This window comes from Sinohyriopsis cumingii, unplaced genomic scaffold (assembly GCF_028554795.1).
Source record: "Sinohyriopsis cumingii isolate HCF-2022 unplaced genomic scaffold, ASM2855479v2 utg000741l, whole genome shotgun sequence".
Classification (NCBI taxonomy): domain Eukaryota; kingdom Metazoa; phylum Mollusca; class Bivalvia; order Unionida; family Unionidae; genus Sinohyriopsis; species Sinohyriopsis cumingii.
Window position 1 is genome coordinate 144,727 of NW_028315927.1, and position 16,417 is coordinate 161,143.

Consider the following 16,417-nt stretch of genomic DNA (forward strand, 5'->3'; position numbering starts at 1 on the left):
AGTGAATCTGGTTTTCTTCAAATTGCTGCAATATTTGCATATTTCGGTCGTTGTTTTCACAATAAATGTTTTGAGAAGTTTTTTAAATTATTTTTCAAAAAAAAGTTTCGTGACTTTCATTTATATGTTCGATTTGTTTTCCTACAGCAACATTAGAAAAGGTTTATTGTTGATATAACGTGACTATATAACCGCCGATGTCATTGACATGTAGGTTGCAAGGGTTGTGTAGTCACGTGACTAGAAATGCAAGTGGCCTGATCCAGGTCAAAGTTTAGCATCGATGTACTTTCGTCTCGTCTGTCAGCGGATTAAAGACGTAATGAATGTTATGATCGCAATTTCTGAGAAAATAAATCATATTCCTATCGATTTCATGCAGGTATGTCTCGATGAAAGGTCTGCTGGACCGGGTAGTAAGAGGCTACCCCATGCCGACACCAAATGGTGTCGGCGAATTCCAACTTTTCGATAGCGAATGGACTCTGACCCTATACCCCTACATAAATCTCCAAATATCAAAAATGGGGAGGCAAGGGTCAGACAAAACTCGGACTAAAATACACGATTAAGACAGCTTAAAACATTCCAGCACACATCCAAATATATTTACCCTTCATTAGTATTTTAAGAGAGCAAGTTGTTGTTTCAGAAAGGTAGAAAGAATACCTTTGAAAAAAGCACTGATATACACTTGTCGTTTTATATTCTGTTTTATTTAGTATATAATTAAAATGCTTTTGTTATAACCTTTTCTACTTTTTTCTTTTATTTAGATTAGTAAAAGTGCTCATAATAGGTATAAATCACAAAACATCCGAGAAACCAGAAGAAAAAAATAAGCAAATGATTTATCTTTGATTGCTTTGCTGACGCAGTCCTAAGTCTCTACATGGATCGATCTAGAAGCATGCGGTTGCAAGTTTCGTTCTCATATATGATTTTTAAAAATAACTAACATTTTGCAGCTTTTGGCTTAACCAGAAACCTAAATTAGACTCTGATGATGACAGATGAACGAAGACAAGAACAAATTATACTTCATGACTTCGCTGGAGTAAAATTATTTATATTGCAGTCTTGAAGGATTGACAGGGACAACTATCAATAACGAGGAAAATAGTCAGTATATTCACTGGTTTAATGTAGAGCGTTCTTTAATTTACTTTTCTAGAAAAACTTTATTATTTGTTCTATGTATGTATGTATGTATGTATGTATGTATGTATGTATGTATGTATGTATGTATGTATGTGTATCTGTATTGAGTACCAAATAGATTTCTCATTTTGAAATGTCTTCTTCTGTAGATATTATACGGTTTTAGATCGTTATTTTGAAATGTTTACATTCTTAGAGTTTATGCGGTCAGAAATTCTCATTTCATCTTTCTTATACTTGAAGAAAAACAAGGTTTTGTTTCGTTGTGGTGTTGGTTTGGCATCCACTCTTTACTTTGTGTTGTTATAACAACCCTTTCGTCTCGTTTTCATTTCTTGCCTGTGCGATTATTGTGGTATCTTTTTCGGATTTGTATTTTCTGTGCAAAAAGACCTTTAGACTCTTAGCTCGCATTTTTCTTTTCGGTGCGAATATTTTGGTCTCTCCGCTAGCAGTTTTCTTTCGATGCGAATACATTGTCTCTTAGGTCGCCTTTTTTATTGAAATATTATCCCGTATCTTGCTTGGCGTACAAGGTTAAACTGAGGACGAATACAGGTACAGAATTAGTTAAACATCATTTTGAAATAATACACATAGAAAACTAATTAATCTTCATATTAAAATATTTCACATACAAAATTAATCAAATTTCATATGGAATAATTACACATACAAAATATTTAATTGAAACAATACACCTACACAATTAAACTCTATATTTAAACATTTCGCATACAACATTAAACTTCATACTGAAACATTAAACATACAAATCAACTAACAATTTACATACAAATTTATACATACAAAAGTAAGTAATTTTCCTACTTAATCATCACACATTTACAACTAATTAAATTTCATATTGGAACATTACACATGCTAAATTAATTAACCTCATATGGAAACGTTGCAAATAGAAAATTAATTAACTTCATCTTGAAACGTTACACAAACAAAATTATATTGAAATCATTTACACGGAAAAAAGCGGTTATTTTGCATTGAAACCACTGCATTTACACAAGTAATCATTTACACGGATGAAAGCAGTGTTATGATGCATTTAAACCATCTCATTTACACAAGTAACCATATATACGGACAGAAGCGGTGCTACTTTTCATTGAAAGCTTTTCATTTACAGAAATAACCTAACGCACAAGAACAGAAGCTGGAAAATAAACAAACACTGAAACATGCACACGTTTGCCAGAAGTTTATAATACCTTAAGGAATTATAGTACGAAAATGTTGATAAAACCTGACTGCATATTGATCGGGTTCGTTTGAAGGTGTTATTCGTTTATCAAAATGAAGTAGACGTTAAAATGTTAACGGATAAGAAACAGCCTTTGAATCCCATGGATACGAGTTTGATGTCTTTGGAAATAAAGTTTTTTTTTTTTATTATATCATAATTAACTGGATTGTACAGGACGCCTGAATGGAGTTTATTATTGGAAATGCTTTCTTGTGTGAAAATGGATTAGTAGTCCATAAATAGAACAGCGAGGATACAAATTGAATGAACATCTTGCCATAGCGCACAAGGATGTGATATGATTAGATCAATATTCCTGTTAACAAGCCTGAGTAGTCTTTTTAAATCAAAGATAAATAAATCCGGAAATCAAATTAATTTTCAATTCTCTTATGTGTACATTTTGGAAAGTAACGCATACGTTTGTCCAGAATCTGAAGGACTTGGAATATAAGCTGTACAAAAGAGTCATTAGCATGACATAAGTCTCCAAATCAAACATATGACATAATTCTCCATATAAAACATGTTACATAAGTCTCCACATCAAACATATGGCATATTTCCCTATATCAAACATGTGGCATAATACTCCATATCACAATGAGGAAGAAGAAGATAATACGAGGTTTCTTCTGTGGTACAAAATATCACAAATATCGTAAATCTTGGCTTACTTGTGGAAAGTGCACAATCGTATCCACTACAGAAGAGAGGGGTCGGCGGAAACTTGTAAGTATATTTATGGAATAGCAGTTAATATTTTAATAAATACTAGAGTTCAAATCATACAGACCGAAGTGCAATTGTTAGTCACTCTGTTTTGCCACCAATCTCTCGTCCAGCTCTATTCAGTCTGTTTTGCTACCAGCCTCTCGTCCAACTTATAGACCTAAGAGCAATGACCCTAACCCGAACCCTAACCCTCTATCACACGGCTGAAAGAACACCATGAATCGTTCCGCCCTGTTTTTTATCAAGCATTTTTCAGACCAGTCCCGGTCTACTGATTTCAAATAGCGAACAGGTCGATCGTATTTCTAGCTGTTTGCTTTTCGATGTTACCTTCTAAAAAGAGTCCATTATGATTCCAGATTCCCATATTCTTCAGCTGGTTTTTCAACAGCAGTTTATCTGTTGCTGTTAATGAGCAAATGTCCCAAGCAGCTATTCCAAATGCTACATCCTGCGTTAAACAGTGTACATTAGATACATGTGTTCCAAGTGTTACATCCAGCGTTAAACTGTGTACAATAGATATGTATTCCAAATGCTGCATCCAGCGTTAAACAGAAGACACTGTTAAGCATTGTACAATAAATACAGGTGTTCCAAATGCTACATTCACCATTAAACAGTGTACAATATATATAACATAATTTAAAGATACCAAAAGCATTATGTACAACACCGAATGTTTCCGTGTTTGTAACATACTTAACTAATATTGTGACTATTTACGACTTTTATTTAAGGCGGCGTTAATGTCTTTATTTTAGTGGAGACAAAATCCTTCTTTTACGTTAGTGTTTCAACAACCTTGTTGAACGAGTGACGCAAATGGCTCAGACAAAAAAAAAATGAGAACAGCTTAATTGAAGCATATTTTATTGCCAAGACAATTACAGATATGTATACAAGGCGAAAGGATTGGAAACAAGTTTTGGCTAACATATTCCGGCTAAGGGAACAAAAATAATCACATGGTTGTGAATATTGTTTCTATTTCACGTTTCTGTATAAATTAAAAATTCCTGCATTTTCTTTTATAGCATTTGTTGTTGCTTTGTTATGCTGTATAACGTCAAGCGTCATCTAAACGAGTATTAAATGTGAGAATATTATGTATTACTGATAGTCTCGAGGAACATATCTTGCATTATTAAACAGTCTAAATTCAAAACGAAATCTTCGTAGTTTTCTGTTGTAAATAAGCAAGAACGAGGAATCATTAACGATCAAATTACGTATAAATAAATTATGACAGCGAATTATGTATTTATTTGGATTTAAACGTTGAGGTATGCGTGCATTGAAATATACGCGTAACATGGATCTTTTAATCTGAATACAAATACTTCAGAGTGAAATATAGAAAATTAATGGTTAAATCTTTTTCTTACTTCATTCATATATTTTTTCTCATGTTAAAATATGCCCTTATATGTGATTCGGAATCTTAACGTAGCTTTAACAATTTTTCAGTCAAACCGCTACGATCGCTGCAGTGTGACAGTTTATGGTGATGTCTAGCACTGGGGCATCATGCCCAAACATGTAGCACTATGTCCCACCCAGTCACATGATCCTGACACCAGGCCGATCAGTCTTAACACTAACTCTTAATGCTGAGCGACCGGCTAGGCAGCTGTTAGTACCATTATTTTAAGTCTTTGGTATGACTCGGCTGCGGTTGGAATCCGCGAATCGGAGCGGTCCTGCTGTTTGTAGTGGCTGCAACTTTCATAAGAAGCATATTAATACGTTGGTGTTGAGGCACCATGCATTTAAAGGCTTCTTTATTATTTTTACTTTTGTCTTTGACATTATGTACCTGTTTCATAATTTTATCACCGTAACCTTTGTCTTTGACTTTTTATACCTGTTCACAATTGTAATACCTCTACTGTTATCTTTAGTTTTAAATACTTATTACAGAGTTTTTAAGCCTCTACCTTTTAACTTTAATTTTATATGCCTACTACAGAATGTTAACACCATTACTAATCAACGTTCTTCTTTTAATATTTCATGTTTACGTTTGGTTTTAGAAAGCGTGTCAGCCGACACATTTTCAATATATTTTTTCTTTTTGCAATTCTTTATATTTCCATTTTTAGAACTGAACATTTAATCAGTACCGAATACCCAATATCACACTATTAACGGTTAGCTTGCAAAAGAAAATACTCCCTATTCCCTCATATATATAAATCTGGAACTGAGCATGCTCTTATAAACCGAAAACGTATTTTAACCGTACTCTTGTCGATGAATGCAAAGGACGTAAGACGCACCAAACAAACGCAGAAACATCGATATAGTTTGGTATCCATAGATTCTTTGACCAAATAAAATTTTCCAAAGGATTGACCAACAATCCGCTATTATTCTGTCCACAAAGCAGCTAAATTGGACAGAAAATCTTTACACAAGCGAGCACACACATCTCTCTCTCTCTCTCTCTCTCCAAGCATAAGTGATTGCGCGTGTGTTGTAAATCCTTTCACATAGGAGTGAAGCTAAAAGATTCACAATTTTGAAAATGATTGAAAACAAGTCATTAGAAAAATCTATTAGATATAACAAAAATAGGATGGACCGCCTACAAACAACTGCTGTAGTATCGCAAGGGAAACTAAATATGTTGGTTAAGGAGTATAATTCATGTATTTGTGAGAAATAGAAAACTGAAAACAGCTGAGATAGCATGTCCAATTCATTTATTAAGAGAAAATGGAAAACAAATCTGGAAAAAATAGTTAATTATTCTGTTATAATATCAAATACAATATATACTCTTTGTAGGTGAGCGGAACATGAGCAACGGAGTGCTTCAAAAGGAAAGCGGATTTTGTTTTGCTTATTATTTCTAATGTTGAATCAAATGCAGGTGTACATTTCTAAGCCAAGTAAGACACTTCAGGCGACCTCTACGCACTAGTAATCAGTTTTATATCAACAAGGCACAGTTTAGAAAGGTGATCTAAGTAAAATATGGATAATAAAGTTACAAAATTTGTTTTGTACGATTACTTTAAGACACTTCACTAGTAATTGTGCAATAAACGACCCTTTGATCTATCTCGCTTTGCAGCTATTCTCTTATCACGATTTTATGTGGAGTTTGGACAAATTATAGGGTGGTCTTGGATAACATTTATCGTTTCAGATCGTTACAATGTAACATTTTTAATATTTAAAACTTTGTCGTTCAACAGTAGATGAATATTTCTAGGTTAGTTAATGAAACTGCGCTACTGCGTCTGTGATTGACTCATCAGATCGGCTGTGACAATATCATGTCACGCGGACATCGGTCACCAATTTAATTGTGTGAGGTTATAAGTCATATTCTGGCCATATGCCATGCTATTCATCCAGTATGCCATGTTATAAAGGATGGGAAACATCACTATTCATCCAGTATACCATGCTATTAAAGACAGACCATAGGGCTATTCATCCAGTATATCATTATATTAAATACAGGCAACATGACTATTGATTTAGTATACCATGCTATTGAAGATAGGAAACTGTAATATTCATCCATTATACCATGCTATTAGAGATAAGCAACAGCACTTTTCATCCAGTATACCATGCTATTAAAGATAGGAAACTGTACTATTCATCCATTATACCATGCTATTAGAGATAAGCAACAGCACTATTCATCCAGTATACCATGCTATTAAAGACAGACCATAGGGCTATTCATCCAGTATACCATTCTATTAAAGACAGACCATAGGGCTATTCATCCAGTATATAATGCTATTAGAGACAGGCAACAGCACTATTCATCCAGTATACCATGCTATTAAAGATAGGAAACTGTACTATTCATCCATTATACCATGCTATTAGAGATAAGCAACAGCACTATTCAGCCAGTATACCATGCTATTAAAGACAGACCATAGGGCTATTCATCCAGTATATCATGATATTAAATACAGACAACATGACTATTGATTTAGTATACCAAGCTATTAAAGATAGGAAACTGTACTATACATCCATTATACCATGTTATTAGAGATAAGCAACAGCACTATTCAGCCAGTATACCATGCTATTAAAGACAGACCATAGGGCTATTCATCCAGTATATCGTGATATTAAATACAGACAACATGACTATTGGTTTAGTATACCATGCTATTAAAGATAGGAAACTGTACTATTCATCCATTATTCCCTGCTATTAGAGATAAGCAACAACACTTCATTCAGTATACCATGCTATTAAAAATAAGCAACAACACTATTCATTCAGTATACCATGCTATTGAAGATATGCGACAACGCTATTTAGCCAGTATAACATGCTATTAAAGACATGAACAGCGCTATTCATCCAGTGCGCTTGAAGAAATTAGCCAGTAATTGAACTTTTGTATGAAGAAAGACATTTACTCCTATTTACTAAATGGATATCACTTCTAAACTGTACGTCCCCTCGCCTTTGCTGTGATACAATATCCGAAGAGCACTGCATTGTCTTAGCGAGAGTAACACATTATGAGACCGTCAGATTTCTATGATTTATGTATTCCTACAGTTTTATTGACGAAGGAAGGTAATAAAAGAGTTACTATGACAACTTGTGTCGTTATCCTGGGGAAGAGAAGATTTACAGATTGAAAAAATATTACTACACCTTTAACAGTTTTTTATTACCATCGTAATGGGGGGGGGGGTATGTTTGCAAACTATAACGCATACGACACTAACCGTTGATTATTCACGAGAATTTCCTTTAACTGCAGACTCAAGGCAACTATAGGTTACTCATTTCTGGCGCAACATGTTTACTTTTTTATGGGCGCCTTGAACATTTATTTGCGTCAACGGAGAATAGAACAGTGTGAAATTATTTAGGCCCATATAGGAATACAAATGAACCAGTTTCAGTATGTTGCGTTGACTGATTTTTGTACGCTGCATCGGGTATGAATTGCAATGAAAATTATTGTTCTAGTTGGCTTACGTAAGTGACCTGTTTCATTTATATCAACATATATGTTTCATTTATATCAACAGGTCAGTATATTAAGAGTTTAGGCTAGTAATTTACATGGGCAGAATTGTGAAACAGGTAATATGTAAAAAACTGAAATCATCAGCCAAAATAGTTAGAGCTCTATATAAATACAAATATTGAGTACTCAAATGAACGAAATAACTTTTACCTTTTTCACTGATTGTGAAGCATTCTGTAATAAGGTAACTATATAGAATTCAGGAATTAATCATGACTTAACATAGTTCGAAGTGATATCTAAGTCGTATTTGCCCTTCAATGGCGGATGAACTATTTGATTAAATAAAAAAATGTATGAGCATAAATATTATTTGGATAGACCGTTACTAGATGATTACTAGTGCAAATAATTTGACTTAGAAATTTTCTTTTCTATTTTAATCTTCTGCAATTCTTTTGTGACGTCCCTACCTAAACCTGTATACGTGCCACTCTACAGACGATATGGTCATTTTATTTATGTTGCATACTGAATGTTAAGGCTGGAAACAATCTCAATAGTATTCCACATACAAACATACTGTATGCATATAAAATTCATGTTGTTATAACAGTCTGCTCGCTCAGATGTAAAACAATATCCAATAGCAACGTCCAGAGCCATATGTATCCAGTGAGATAGCTGTACATTACACCAACGAATAAGTCTTATATAATATGGTTATTTTCATTCCTAGAAATGACCCAGTTATCTTCATCGCACTTAAACTTCACAACAAACCTTAATATTATTAACTTGCAATCGAACACCAAAATTTGATCTTGGCACGCACGTCTCATGGAACAGTTGCCACTTAGTCTGTTGGAACCTCCCATGCTGCTGTCATTTTCCATTTAAATTATGGATCAGAGACGTTACGTTTAAAGAACCTATTATTTTCACACCGGTCTTTGTAATCTAAAATCGCAATGCATGGCGGTCCAATTTTGCCAGACTCCTGGGGTTTCAAAAATGGAATAAGAGTGCTGTTATATGGAAGAACTGAGAAGAGGAGCGACGGAACTTTGAGACAATTCTAGGAAATGGTGGAAACTGAAACCATTATCGTTATACAAATGATAATGTACTGTAAGAAAGTGATTTCATTAAATAAAGTGTTTCTAGGACAGGGTTTCCTTTTAATCATAGGATGAAAACTTCAATGAATTTGAATAGGTAGCTTTTTGTTCTCGTTGCTATTTCTCTTTTCAACCAAAACTTAAGTACAAATAGAATGAATAGAGAAAATATTATTTTTTTCTTCTGCAGACTGTCTGCGATGCAGAAGAGAGATTCTCAAAGGAAATGAAAATATATAACTATTCGACTTCCCACTGCATCTACAACATTACTAATAAATAGATTTTCTTTTAAAAGAAAAGAAGAAAAAAAAAACAATGTTCCTGCACAAAGGTATTACATAATGCGTCAAAAAGCTATTCTTAAAGCTGATAAATCAATATCAAATCAGCCCATCAATGGAAAAACACCCAAAGTAATATCACCCAAACACGAATTCGATTCATGCTGCCATTGTTTGCGAATGCAAATGGTGCCGATATGTATGCATGTATGTACGTACGTACGTACGTACGCACGCACGCACGCAGGTAGATAGGTAGGTAGGTAGGCAGGCAGGCAGGCAGGCAGGCAGTTATGTATATATGTATGTAAAGTGCTGGATACGGCAGGCATTTGATCTGTCTTTAAATGCTTCTCAGGCCACTTTGAATTAGAAATCTCACCCATGTTCTTTCAGTGCATATTTTCAACACGGCTAATGTTGTATATTTATTCTATATTTATCCTCCCGCAACACGAGGGTGAGTGGCTTAAACTTCTCAGTGTGAAGATGGGCCCTGAAATTAAGCTTGGACAATAATTACACTGATATTGGATTGGGATGCAGAGAGCTTTTGGTTTGAATATTGACCCTGTGTCCTTAATATGGGCATGTTTTAAAATAGTTATTGACAAGAGATTTTGAACGCATTTTTATACATTGTAATAGAAAGGTTCGGTACAAAAACCTACAAGGAAATGTAATAACAGCCTACAAGGAAATGTTATAACAGCCCACAATCAAATGCAACTGCCAGATACCACGTTAAACGATAATATGAACATTGATTGGAAAATTATAAAGCGATGATTTTGAAATGCAATGTCTTCAGAAATAAAAATGTCACGCTTAGGCTTTAAAATAATTCTGCTTGCGTTTACGTTTTGTCATTACTTCTCAAGGGTTTTCTGTCCATATTTCTAAAGTTACATATCAGTTTTAATGATCAATGAACTCGTATCTGCAGCAGCATCCTAGTTCATGCTTTCGATAAGCTGACCAGTATAATTACTATCAAATACCGTAGATTACCAAAGGTGTATCACATCCAAGATCACTTTCCTTTCCTGTGTTTTGTGGACGAGTCAGAGTAGAACACATGACAGGGAAATACGCCTGATCTCTTCACTCTTCAATAAATACTACGTAATTAATTTACAAGTCTTTAGTTAAAGGAAATGATTGTTTATAAGTGGTCATCTTATCCAAAGCCCTTGTATCCTTGGTGTCATGTGTTTACTTGATGTATTTGAAATGAAATCCTCTGCTTCTGTGTTGTTCAGTTTCCATCTCGTTATATTTTATCCGCTTTCCAATGGCAATAAAAGAAGACATGCTCATCTTTTCCAGTGCCCTTCTAACACGGAACGAAACGACGCATTTTGGCTGCAACAGACAAGAAGACAGTAATTGTTAAAATTCGAATTATCAAACAATTTAAGAACACATTCTGATTAAAAAGATGACTAAAGACTAAATGCTGTCGGGTGACTGACTTTGTTGTGTACAATATAACACTGTGTCACCATGTAATCTGTTTTCGTTAAATTTAATTTTATTCTTGCGTAAGTAAAACCAAGCTTCCAAAACAACTGTTGATAAGTCGTGTTGTTATGCAAATCCCATACCGATTATTATTCAAAATGGAGATTTTATGACATGTTGAAGGGACCAACTTAACCCGAATATAATGAGTATTTTTCGTCAGATAGGAATCGGTAGACTGAAAGGCATCATAAGACCGAAAGGTTGTAGATGGAATAGGTAATAGCATGTTCCTTTTTGAAATTTCTTGAAAATGTGTGAACTGGAAACGTGTAGGTGATTCTTTAATGTGTCGTTATCAGTGAAGATTAGTGAACACATTTGCTGAAAATGTTCATTTTCGGATAAATGCGCTAATCCGTAGAAGTCTTGTGAACTGATTAACTGTATGAAGAACTGGAAACAATATTATCTTTAAAATCAGGAGAAACCCTGGCTCAAATTACACAGAATTTGTCTCTTCGGAAATAGGTACTGATATTGCAAGAAATGGAAAATTAAAACTCAGACTCTTTTCATCATTTGATACCAACTTGTATTAATCCTCACCTTTCAATTACATAAGAATAACGGTTCTTCTCTGGATAGAAATCTCCCTGAAATTTGATACAGATATAGTCTCTCATTTCATAGACAAAACAAGTTCAGTTCCTATGGCAATTTCGCTCTCTCTGAAAATAATTGTACACATTTCTAACTAGTACTTGTTCGTTTTGTTTTGCTGTATTTACGTGTGTACCTTTGAAAGCCATTTCTGTACGGATAGTTTGTTTAGCTGTATTTATTCGTGTACTTTTGAAGTCGTTTTTGTACCGATATTTTGTGATCTACTGGACACTTAGAGGAGACATGTAATATAGTATTTGCTGTAATGCACAAGTATAAAAAAATAGAAGTGATCTTATCTCGTATACAAAATTATAAATGTAATTTAAACGTGTCTTTTAAAGTTTAGTTTCAAGTGAAGACCTTATTTCCTTATTAGCTGACTTTAAATGAGACCCATATTTTGAGCCATTCAACAGACCAGACATGAATATCACCTGCACATGTACCGTACCGGACAGATCTGACAGGTACAAGAATAAATCTTCTTCAATTTGACGGGATCTGACTTTGCTTCACGCCTTGCAATGATCAGAAACAAAGCTTCACGCGCCATACGTACCTCATTTGCATAATCAAATGTCGTACGCGACCGTGACCTAAATGAAAATGTATCAAAGAAACCACTTGATGATATTAGTCGTTGCTTCATCAAAAGGGTAACGGTTGCAGACCGCTCCCAACGATTGCCTCCAACGAAGTGATCAAAGAAAACTTACTCGCAAATCATGACAATGTTCCGATAATTTTCCCCTTGAAAGGAGATTTACGCTTGGTAAGGACAGTGTGGTGAATATTTCACGGAAATTAAATTTTAGAATCACTTCAAAAATGAATAGGGTTATTCGCTTGGTTACGCTGTGCTTGCACCAGGTGCGATTCACATGGGAATATATCACCCTCATTTCGAACTGCGGCCCAAAGTTTCTCCTCAGGAATTAATGAGCTGTGAAATCGCAGGAGAATTTGTTACGGTTTTTTCTTATTGCTTGTTTGTGTCATTGGCCCTAATTATGACGGTCTATAGCACTATAACTAGCACTATCCCTTTAAGACAGAGATGAAAATAACTTTAATATTCCTAGCAACGATAACAGCTTAACACGATGTAAATCTGCTTCATCAAAATAAGCCGACATACTTAATACAATTATCAGGACCAAATTTTCATTTATGTTAATACATTTTGTTGTTGCTGTTGCTGAAACATTTTCTTGCCACAAAAACCAAACCTGATAAGATTATTACAAATATTCCCTTCGCTGCAATACGCAAACAGTTTCGAAGCTAGTATTGTCATGTTCTTTATTTTATTTTCAGGAAATCATCTTCCTGAGGAGAACACGTTCCCATCGCACTTTGCCGGTTCTTCCTTGGCAAGTGAGCGGTTTAAAATATTGTCACAGTTTGTTTTCTACATTTGTCTTGATTGAAAGAAAATGGATATGAATCATCTTTAAGACGCTTTAATTTCGTTAATGTGTGATCGATTGAACACAATCTGTAGCGGTCATCTCTTGTCTACGATTTAATTTTTGACATCTGCTTCAAGATGGACGTTATGCAAGAAAGTTAAGTGAGCTACCAGGGAGATAACGCCGTTAGGACATACTGCAATCAAAGTGAAGCATAAAACCCACATCGTCAATGCAAAGAACTCAATGAAATGTCTAAGAAGTAATACACGTCATTATGGCGTTTTACAAACAATGATTGGACGTGTTCCCGAATCAGCTTTACTTTGCTCTAAAGGCCTCGAGAAATGAAAACTCTAGAGCTCTACAATACATGCCAACAAGATATTTTATGTACAGGACTGAAAGTCAGAAACCCAAGAGTACCTCTGGAGAATTGTCTACATGGGTATTGCTTTATTGCTTTTTACCCTGGTGTAAATGGTCAGAGTAATTGGACTAGCTAATGGTAATGACGTATGAAAGACTACTGCATATAAACGAGTCATTTCAATTGTTTTGTTACGTGTGCAGTTATGATATTTATTGTTTGTTCACTGCATCAATGCTCTACATTTACATACGAATAGTAGTGATTGCTGTTATTATTTATTTTTTGTATATGATCGCATGCCTGCCATTGGAGGTTATTATTGCTATGCAGGTCGTTGGCGTCGTATGGTTACCGATCATTGAATGGCGAAGAGTTTGTTACCATCTGGACCGAGTGTGTTTTATGTGCAATAAATTAATCGGTCAAGACCCTACTTCAATCCTCGAGACAATGTTTTTGACGTTAAGGAAATACTCTTTTCTGCACTTGTCTTTTCTTTAAATTTCGCGATGTTTATTAAACTTAATCAAGAAAAGAAGGGAGCAATGTACCAAGAGACAAAGACTGCTCATAGCTATTACTTGTATAATTTAAAACGATTCTTTTCATGTGTTCAAGAATTATTTGTCTATACTGTCATCATTTATGTGGTTGATAATAATAATAATAATAATAATAATAATAATAATAATAATAAAATAATAATGACAATTACAACAACAACAATGATGATGACGATTGTATTATTATTATTATTATTATTGTTATTATTTGTATCATTGTTGTTGAATCAGTATAGAAAAACTATCACTATTATATATATATATGTCTGTATAGTCAAGGAACTTAGGATCAGATAAAATAATATTTAGTATTTCTAAGTTCCTTGACTATACAGACATAACTATATATATATAAAAACTTATACGTTCACAATATGAATTATCAATGATATGATAGTGTTCTCCAAGAGACAAAAAAACGGAATTTAATAATAATAATAATGATAATAATAATAATAAGTTTTAAAAAAAAATTAATAATAATAATAACGTGAAGTACAGAAAAGCACCATTGGATATAGTTACAATAAATTATTCAGCATACAAAATGAGGTACTTATTCCAAAAATTGAAAGCTAAGCATAGGGTTTGAACTACAAATCTGAACTGAAATAATTTAAGTGAATGCTATGTGTAGTCTCATAAGTATGACTTAGTACAGATCTTATCATTTTAAAAGAAAGAATTAGGCAGAGGCAAAACAAACTTTAATTTCTTTGACCCATCATCTTAGAATATTAGTATTCATGGTAGTTCTTCTTCTTCTTTTATTATTATTATTATTATTATTATTATTATTATTATTATTAGTTTTGCTTGAGATCCTGTCGTACTTGTTGATTTTGCTGTTTAAATAAAAACTATATTTCCTTTCTGATGCAAAATCATTTGGAAATAACATGGCGTTGCTTTGAACTTGTTTTTTTTTTCCTTTGAAGGCGTATCGTGAAATAGTTTTTAAAATCATTCCTTGTCTATAACGGTCGGTCCGAATGCAGCTAAATTCAAACGCCATGTGACAATAAAGGTCCACTATAATCGAAGATAAAATTATCAGTCATATCTGCCACTCAGCTAGGAGTCATAAGATGTTCATATATACATACATCAAGTTTAAATTCGAAAATATTCGTGCTTTGGGAATAGACGCATGCTTTCAGAAATGAATAGTAATGCGTCTAGCAATACCGACCCTCTTGATATCGTAAATGTGGCAAAACCATGAAGCTCTTTTTTTCACTGTCGTAACACAAGATGTATGTAGCAAAATTCCACAACGAAATAACATATCTGCTGCAAAATTTGTCACTAACTATTTTAGAAGAGATTTTGTATTAAATATAAGCCATAACTCACATGATAAACGTATATATTGTTACAGGTCAGGTATAGCAACACCTCCAATCAGCCCATGTATCACCACCCCCCACCCCTCACCACCCCAAAAAAGAAAGACAAAACTGAATCAGGTAATTATCGTCCATTGTCTATTTAAGCATTATCTTAAAAGTAATGGAAAGGGTATTGTATAAACTTGCCCAATACAAACTGTTCTTTGATTATTACTCTTGTTTTGGCACGAGTTTGAACAGTTACTCGCTTATTATTTGATTTTCAGTCTTGTTTTGGCACGAGTTTGAACAGTTACTCGCTTATTATTTGATTATCAGTCTTGTTTCAGCATGCTTTTCAACAGTTACTCGCTTATTATTTGATTATCAGTCTTGTTTCAGCATGCTTTTCAACAGTTATTCGCTTCATTCATTAACAGTACATCATTTTAGTTTGACAAAGCTATTTCGCCTGTCTGATTTTTCTTGACTTATATATAGCCTTTGAGACCTTGGAACTTTGTATAATTTTACTAACGTTAAGAGCCGTTAGTTAGTTTCAAATGAATATCACTCGAATGGTTCAAATTTTATTTGACCAATAGACAACATCTAGTAAATGTTAAAATCTTGATTTGACCAATAGACAACAGCTAGAGAATGCTCATATTTGTCTCCCATTGCTAATATTTCACACTTAATGATTAATTTTTGTCCCTCTGCCTTCGATCATAGGTTTTCATTATATGGCTGGAACTACTGGCACTAAACCGCATTTATCTGGTGCTGAATCGTCTCTTCCGTTGTTAAAGTGATGTTGGTTTTTGAGGGACCTACATTTTAGGAGAAGGGGTTTGCGTTTGCTTGAAACAGCAATTCATATTTTATCTGTTTTACCAGTAAGACATGTTACTTTATGATTCGTGCTGTAATACTTTCCGGTTCAAAGCATAAACTGCGTGTTAACATTCGAATGATTCATTTATTGGTCTTGTTTTATAAACACTCTCAGAACTTCAGAAAAAGGTAAGGAGCCATTGGTGATTGGAAATAGTCATATA

At 34.0% G+C, this 16,417-nt stretch overlaps 2 long non-coding RNA genes across 10 annotated transcripts in view; one reads left to right on the forward strand and one right to left on the reverse strand.

The window, feature by feature from the left end:
- The window catches only part of LOC149773249 (uncharacterized), a 126,519-nt gene that overhangs the window by 12,460 nt on the left and 97,642 nt on the right, over window positions 1-16,417 (forward strand). Inside the window, exon 2 of one of the 6 annotated variants that reach the window (XR_016417420.1) lies at window positions 12,995-14,173. The exons of the other annotated variants lie outside the window; for them this stretch is intronic. This is a non-coding gene — a long non-coding RNA (uncharacterized LOC149773249). Of the gene's footprint in view, window positions 1-12,994; window positions 14,174-16,417 lie in introns of those variants that run through there. 6 annotated transcript variants of the gene reach the window in all.
- LOC149773250 (uncharacterized) overlaps window positions 701-16,417 on the reverse strand; it is a 105,752-nt gene continuing 90,035 nt past the window's right edge. For 3 of the 4 annotated variants that reach the window (XR_016417428.1, XR_016417426.1, XR_016417425.1), the window contains one exon: window positions 5,855-10,909. This is a non-coding gene — a long non-coding RNA (uncharacterized LOC149773250). Of the gene's footprint in view, window positions 1,704-3,493; window positions 10,910-16,417 lie in introns of those variants that run through there. The other variant, XR_016417429.1, reaches the window with a different exon arrangement.